Genomic DNA, 7,545 nt, shown 5'->3' with positions numbered 1-7,545 from the left:
TGGGGATTGCAGAACCATCTCAGGAGAGAGGGCAGGAGGAGGAGGAGGAGGAGGATGAGGGGCCTGTCGATGAACCCATGTCACCACCATCCTCACCACGACAGCGGAGGTCTCGTGGAGCATTCGTCGCTGTAAAAGTCTTATGTCAGCAGCTGATAATTCAACGCTTTGCATGAAGGCTGAATGGCATGCCCACTCTATCCCATCACATTGACTTTTTTTCCCATTATTCTGCAAATGAGACATTGCACAAGATTCATTTTAGGTGAAAAAAACAATTTAAATTTACATTTGTAATGTAAACTTTAATTTAGTAACTTGCATAAAATTTTTCACTGTTAAAACTTTTGCCAACTTTATTTAAATAACAGCAGCAAAACAACAAAACAACTCCTTCACCAAACATCCTTCAGCTGCAGCCATCTTTACCCCACTAATTTGAACCCCCCGCCCATGTCAATTGTTGCCCCTAACCCTACCCACGTTGGGCTCGAGATGTTTTTTAGCAACTCGCCCAGGGCGCCGGTGTTGTTGGGGGAGAGGGAGAGAAGTAGGAGACGCCATTGGACCCCCCCTGGAGAAGCTGGGGCTGTGGGAGGCCCGGCTCCTGAGTGGCAAGCCTGTTGCTCAGCCTCACCACTCACTGGTGCTGTCAGTCTGGGTGGCATGACACCGGGGACTGGAGTGCCATGAGTCAAGATCGTCCATTGCTGCTGGGCATTAACAGCCTTGGCGATCTGCCTTGTTGCAACTACAAGCTCCCTTATGTCCGCAGATAGTGCTGCAATGTTTGCGGAGGTCCCACCCAGGACCTCGAGGAGCTGTCGGCTGAGCTGGATGCTCTCCCCAGACAGTCCCACCAAATCCAGGTATGCGCGTCTGCCTGCCTTTCACCAGTCCGGCTTTGCCAACTCTGGATTCAACCCTGGGGGTTAGTTGCTGCAACCCACTTGGACCCGGGGCCCCGGATGCTGGCTAACCACGGAATGTGGTGTCCTCATTCGACGAACTGGTGGCTGCAGCTGAAGTCCTTAGTGCCTGTGTGGGCTTCCCCCCCACCCTCACATTACATTAACGCTTTGGTCCTCCTCCCATGGAGGTTCCTCAGCCTGCTGATGTCTGTGTCCTCCACCATGGCATCCGGTGAGGTGGGGGCTTCCACTCCTGGATGTGAGGCCTCGGAATCCATGTCTGCAAAATAGAAAACAACAGGCGACTGGTTAGCAGCAGGGGAGGGGGCAGGGTGACATGAGTAGGGTCACATAGCGCAGGCTCATTTCAAGGACCACCACTACTGCATTACATGTCGACGACAGACTGTACATTGCATTACCCGAACCCTAGCCCACAGACCATGCATAACATTGATCCAACCTAGACCGTGGATTTTTCAGGACTTACCCTCACTCTCAGACGAGGGCTCAGCACCCCCGAGGGTAGTTGATCTCTGCGAGGCATCCATCAGATCTGCCATCTCTCAGGCTGGGTGAGTGGGAACAGTTTGACCGGACCGCCGCCTCTGCGCCGCTGCTCCCGGCAGTTGTAAAACAACTTTCCCTGCTAAGATGACAATACAAATGGACATGAGATGGTGTGTAAAGGCACTAATCAACACCCCCCCCCCCCCCTCGCTCTCTCACACACACTGCAGGGACTGTGAGATGCTGTGTAAAGGCACTCACCCCCTTTTCCCTCTCTCTCTCTCTCTCTCTCTATCTCTCCCTCTCACACACCGCAGGGATTGTGAGATGGTGTGTAAAGGCACTGACCCCGCCTCCTCTCTCTCTCTCTCCCTCTCTCTCTATCTTTCCCTCTCACACACCGCAGGGATTGTGAGATGGTGTGTAAAGGCACTCACCCCCTCTCCTCTCTCTCTCTCTTTCTATCTCTCCCTCTCACACACCGCAGGGATTGTGAGATGGTGTGTAAATGCACTGATCCCCTCTTCTCTCTCTCTATCTCTATCTCTCCCTCTCACACACCGCAGGGATTGTGAGATGGTGTGGAAAGGCACTCATCCCCTCTCCTCTCTCTCTCTCTCGCTATCTCTATCTCTATCTCTCCCTCTCACACACCGCAGGGACTGTGAGATGGTGTGTAAAGACACTGATCCCCATATCTCTCTCACTCACACAAGTAATTGGAGTGCATCAATAACAGTATTACTTACTCTGACGACCCTGCAATAGTCAGTCCACCTTTTCCGACACTGTACATGCTCCCTCCTGATACAGTCGACTGAGGAAACCTCCTCTGCCATACTTTTCCAAAGATGTTTTACACTGGATGAGGGGAGTTTTGCACGATCCTTCTACAGTAGTAATGAGGGCCTCATTTGCATCAGGAGTGAATTTCCTGGCCCTCTTCCGATCTAAATCACCCTGCATTTTTAATTTCAGATGAACTGTGTTGAACTCTGGTATCTTCAATCAAGCTGGTCTCAAAAATGGTTGATTCAGCCCTGGGTGTACTACGCATGGGCGGGCGCACCCGACATGTGGCCAGGATCATGGGAAAAAATCAGATGAAACATGTAGTGTATGGAGAAAGAGTCAGACTGAACACTGTGAGCTCAAAGTAAAGCGTGACCGTAGTCTTTTATTGCTGGTCTCCAGAGTGCCTCTCCAACCTGTGAAGCCTCCTTAAATACCTGTGCTCCGGGGAATGAGCCCTATGGTGGCTGTACAGAATAAATACAAATATACATATATAACAACATTCCCCCCCAAAGTCAATAGTGTAACTATTTACAATGTGAGTCGATCTGGGGCCCTTCTTGTCCTGGTTGATCGTCTCGGTGTAAAAGCTGGTGTTGTTGAATCATTTGTTGGACCCTCGCTGGGCTGCTGTGCAGCTGGCCTTGCTGGGCTGCCTGGTGTGTTGGGCCCTGCAGGGCTGCTGTGGATGATGGGTTCTGCTTCGTGGTCTTTTGCCCCAAACCCATTCGCCCCCTTTTCATAGTAAGACATGTAGTGATTCTAGCAGGGTGCTGAGACCCGGTAAGAAGTTACCAAAGTAGTTCAAGAGTCCCAGAAACGACCGCAGCTCCGTCATGTTCTGTGGCCTCGGTGCCTCCGTCTTCGCGTTGGTGGGCCTGATGCCGCTTGCCGCAATCCTCCTTCCCAGGAACTCCACTTCAGACACCAGGAAAACGCACTCCGAGTGTTTTAACCTGAGCCCCATGCAGTTGGGTCGACTAAGAACCTCCTCCAGGTTCTGCAGGTGCTCGACTGTGTTCCAACCTGTGACCAAGATGTTGTCCTGGAAGACCACGGTGTGCGGGACCGACTTCAGTAAACTTTCCATGTTTCTCTGGAATATCGCCGCCACTGATCGGATTGAAAACAGGCATCTGTTATAAACAAAAAGACCTTTGTGCGTGTTGATGCAGGTGAGGGCCTTCGATGATTCCTCCAGTTCCTGCGTCATGTAGGCTGAAGTCAGATCCAACTTTGTGAACGTCTTTCCTCCCGCCAGTGTTGCAAAGCGGTCGTTGGCTTTTGGTAGTGGGTATTGGTCCTGCAGGGAGAAACGATTGATAGTTACTTTGTAATCGCCATGATTCTGACAGTGCCGTCTCCCTTGAGGACTGGGACAAGAGGACTGGCCCACTTGCTGAACTCAATCGGTGAGATGATGCCCTCTCTTTGTAGCCGGTCTAGCTCGATCTCTACCCTTTCTCTCATCATGTACGGTACTGCTCTCGCCTTGTGATGGATGGGTCTCGCCCCTGGAATTAGATGGATCTGCATTTTTGCTCCTTGGAACTTCCCGATGCCTGGTTTGAACAGCGAAGGAAATTTGTTTAAGACCTGGGCACACGAAGTATCATCAGCGCGCGATAGCGCTTGGACGTCATCCCAGTTCCAGCGTATCTTTCCCAGCCAGCTCCTGCCGAGCAGCGTGGGACCATCGCCCGTTTCCATCCAGAGTGGTAGCTTGAGCACTGCTCCATCGTAGGAGACCTTTACGGTAGCACTGTGATTACAGGAATCAGTTCTTTTGTGTAAGTTCTTAGTTTTGTGCGAACTGGAGTTAAGACTGGCCTTGAGGCCTTGTTGCACCACAACCTTTCGAAAATCTTTTTGCCCATGATGGACTAGCTTGCGCCCGTGTCCAGCTCCATTGACACCGGGAGTCCATTTAGTTCAACATTCAGCATTATCGGGGGACAATTTGTGGTGAATGTGTGTACTCCATTTATCTCTATCTGAGGCTGTTTCGTCGTGATCCTCCTCTGCAACATGGTGGTTTGCAGGTTTAACAGGCTTAGCAGCTCGCCTACACACTCGTTGGAGGTGTCCCATTGTTCCACAGCCCTTGCAAACGTATCCTTTGAATTGGCATGAATGGAAACGATGATCACCGCTGCAGCGCCAACAAGGTGTTAATGGCCTTGCATTCATCACCCTTGATGGTGGACTCAGACATCTGTGGACGTGTAGCTGCAGGTATCTGTGACCTGCCCTGTACGTTACAATAAAAACATCACTTTGTTCACAGTACTTGTAGCAGCACTTGTGTGCTGAGAGATTTGCTTGTCACTGGTGGCAATGAACGCCTGGGCTATCGCTAGGGCCTTACTCAAGGTTGGGTCTCTACATTCAAAAGTTTGCGACATATGGTTTTGTGGCCAATGCCAAGTACGAAAATGTTTCCGAGCATGTGCTCCAAATGTCCTTCAAATTCGCAATGTCCTGCAAGGCGTCTTAGCTCGGCGACATAACTCACCACTTCCTGGCCTTCAGATCTTTTGTAGGTGTAGAACCGGTACATCGCCATCAGAATGCTTTCCTTCGGATTCAAACGCTCTCAGACCAGTGTGCACAAATCGTCGTACGATTTCTCCGTGGGTTTCACTGGAGTGAGCAGATTCTTCATGAGGCCATACGTTGGTGCCTCACAGATGGTGAGGAGGATTGCCCTTTGTTTGGCAGCACTCTCTTTCCCATCTAGTTCGTTGGTCGAGTCACTCCACAAATGTTTCCCAATCATCTCCCTCCAAAAATTTCTCCAGGATGCCCACTGTTCTCTGCATCTTTGGGTTCACTATCTGTATCTCGTCGCCAGTTGTAGTGTATGGAGAAAGAATCAGACTGTGAGCTCAAAGTAAAGTGTGACCTTAGTCTTTTATTGCAGGTCTCCAGAGTGCTCTCCAACCTGTGAAGCCTTCTTAAATGCCTGTGCTCCCAAGGGATTATGGGATCCCTTGGGACTCCGGGGAATGAGCCCTCTGGTGGCTGTACAGAGTAAATACAAGTCCACATATATAACAAAACAAATCTGCAAAAGAAAATTGGCGCAGAATGTCCGTTTTTTTTTAACTTCGCGAGTTTCGATTTGGGCGCACAAATGTTCTTGTGCAACGCTGTTTTTTTACCACTATCACTAGCGCCATTTATCGTTTGACAAATTTTGTGAGCTTATTTTATAGCGGTATTTTGGCGATTAAAAAAAAAGACGGTAACAGCTATTAGTACCAAAAAAAACGGTGCTAGCGCTAATTGGCGAATTTCTAGCCCATTGTCTCAGGATAAGGTGCCGGCATTTTAAGACTGAGAGGAAGAGAAATTTCTTCACAGAGGGTTGTAAATCTTTGGAATTCTCTGCCTCAAAGTTCTCACTCATTTAGTATATTCTAGGTTGAGATAGATACATTTTTGGACTCCAGAGGAATTAAGGGATATAGGGATAGGGCATGAAAGTGGAGTTGAGGTCGAAGATCAGCCATGATCTTATTGAATGACAGATCAGGCTCAAGGGGCCATATGGCATACTCCCGCTCATAATTTTTATGTTCTTATAAAAACTGTATGAAAACTATACTGCCCTTTGAGCCTGCTTCGCCATTCAATAAAATCATGGCTACATCAACTCCACTTTCCTGCACTATCCCCATATCCTTTAATTAACCTTAGTGGCCAAAAATCCAGCAATCTCTGTCTTGAATATACTCAACAACTGAGCAACCACAGCTCTCTGGGGTAGAGAATTCCAAAGATTCACAACGCTCTGAGTGAAGGGACTGGGATATCTTATCCAAAGGACAGCAATTCCGACAACCTAGTGCTGTAATCTGATACTGTTAAGTCTCCCACTGTTAATCTGACAGGTGGTGCATATTCTTTCACGCCTATACTGGAGGGAGTATCAAAAGCGTCACTCTGTTATTAGAGCTCAGTGTAAAAATCTTCCAAAATGCTGAAAGACTCAAGCATGTTGGTCTGTGGTCAGAGTGTCGTGCCTGGTACGTGCACCACATGACACATCCTTTCCCTGAAGCATTGCGGTGATGGAGAAAACAATAAGAGCCTTCATAGAGATGATGTGAACCTTGGTACTCAGCCAGACCTTTGAGTCACTCAGTACAAATGTACTGAATTCCTTGGTAAATCACAGATACACAGGCATCATTTCTCAACAGAAGAGCTTGCTCAACGAGCTGTCTCGGAATGATCCAAGAGCGATTTCACAATTTGTTATTTTTTTCACCTGATTCACTGGCTTTGTGCAAATATTTTGAGTAAGAGCATTCACAGGACTACACAACACCTATAAATATAAGACCTAGGAATCTGGCCTCTGCAACTGGCAGTGAAACAGCATTCTATCTGATTAACACAGCAATGAGGAAAGTGTAGATTTAACTTCAGTGAGATAAAGTTTAAGCAATTCTCTCCTCTCCTGAAGGTGCTGACCCTTTGATACCTTGCCCAATGCCCTGTGTTCATGCATGAGCATAGGCAGTGAATGTTAACAGGCTATTCAATCACTGCCCCTCAGCCCTAAAAGAGACTAGTTTAGTCTTGTTTCTTATTTCTTCAGTTTGAAAGTGTTTAATGGGAAAAGAAAGACTTACATTTCTATAACATCTTTCCGGCCCTCAGGACATTCCAAAGCACATTACTGCCAATTAATTACTTTTGAAGTGTTGCAATGTAAGAAAGCTATTTAAAAGTATTTATTTAATCAGAGACATTTATATGTCATCCCACGTTATCTGGTGAGCTTAGTTTGCAATGATTTCATGCCTAGGGACAGCTCACAGACGCAGGACAAAATACAGATCAAATCACACACTGGCATAAAGCGGGTGCAATGAGGCCCAATCTCAAGGAACAACGACCTGCGCCTCCAAGGAATCCTGAAATCCGTTTGACCCGAAATTGAGTCAGACGATTATCCAGGCATCCCTGGTGGGCGCCTAAAACTGGCGTTAGGCCGTTACATATGTAAATGAGCGGCTCAACACCTGTTTTAGGGCCTCTTGGGTAAATGGTGCCCCCTCCCCCGCACCACCCCAGAAATGGAGCAGGCACTGACCGAGCCTAATGTTCGCCTCTTCAACTGCCCTATATCAGGCCTAGGAACCGGCTGCCGCTAAGAACTTAAGAACATAAGAAATAGGAGCAGGAGTAGGCCAACTGGCCCCTCGAGCCTGCTGCACCATTCAATAAGATTATGGCTGATATGATCTTGGCCTCAACTTCCCTTCCCTGCCCGCTCCCCATAACCCTTGACTCCCTTATTGTTTAAGTCGGAGAT

At 48.3% G+C, this 7,545-nt stretch overlaps 1 long non-coding RNA gene across 2 annotated transcripts in view; it reads right to left on the bottom strand.

Annotated features, from left to right (window-relative positions):
- Nucleotides 1-325: 325 nt before the first annotated feature.
- Nucleotides 326-7,545, bottom strand: part of LOC139264771 (uncharacterized) — a 166,676-nt gene continuing 159,456 nt past the window's right edge. For both annotated transcript variants that reach the window (XR_011593410.1, XR_011593409.1), the window contains exons 3-4: nt 1,402-1,560; nt 326-1,191 (exon numbers count right to left, since the gene is read on the bottom strand). This is a non-coding gene — a long non-coding RNA (uncharacterized lncRNA). The remainder of the gene's footprint in view (nt 1,192-1,401; nt 1,561-7,545) is intronic.

Source organism: Pristiophorus japonicus, chromosome 5 (genome assembly GCF_044704955.1).
Source record: "Pristiophorus japonicus isolate sPriJap1 chromosome 5, sPriJap1.hap1, whole genome shotgun sequence".
In the NCBI taxonomy this organism is placed as follows: domain Eukaryota; kingdom Metazoa; phylum Chordata; class Chondrichthyes; family Pristiophoridae; genus Pristiophorus; species Pristiophorus japonicus.
This window is presented reverse-complemented; position numbering and strand designations above follow the sequence as displayed.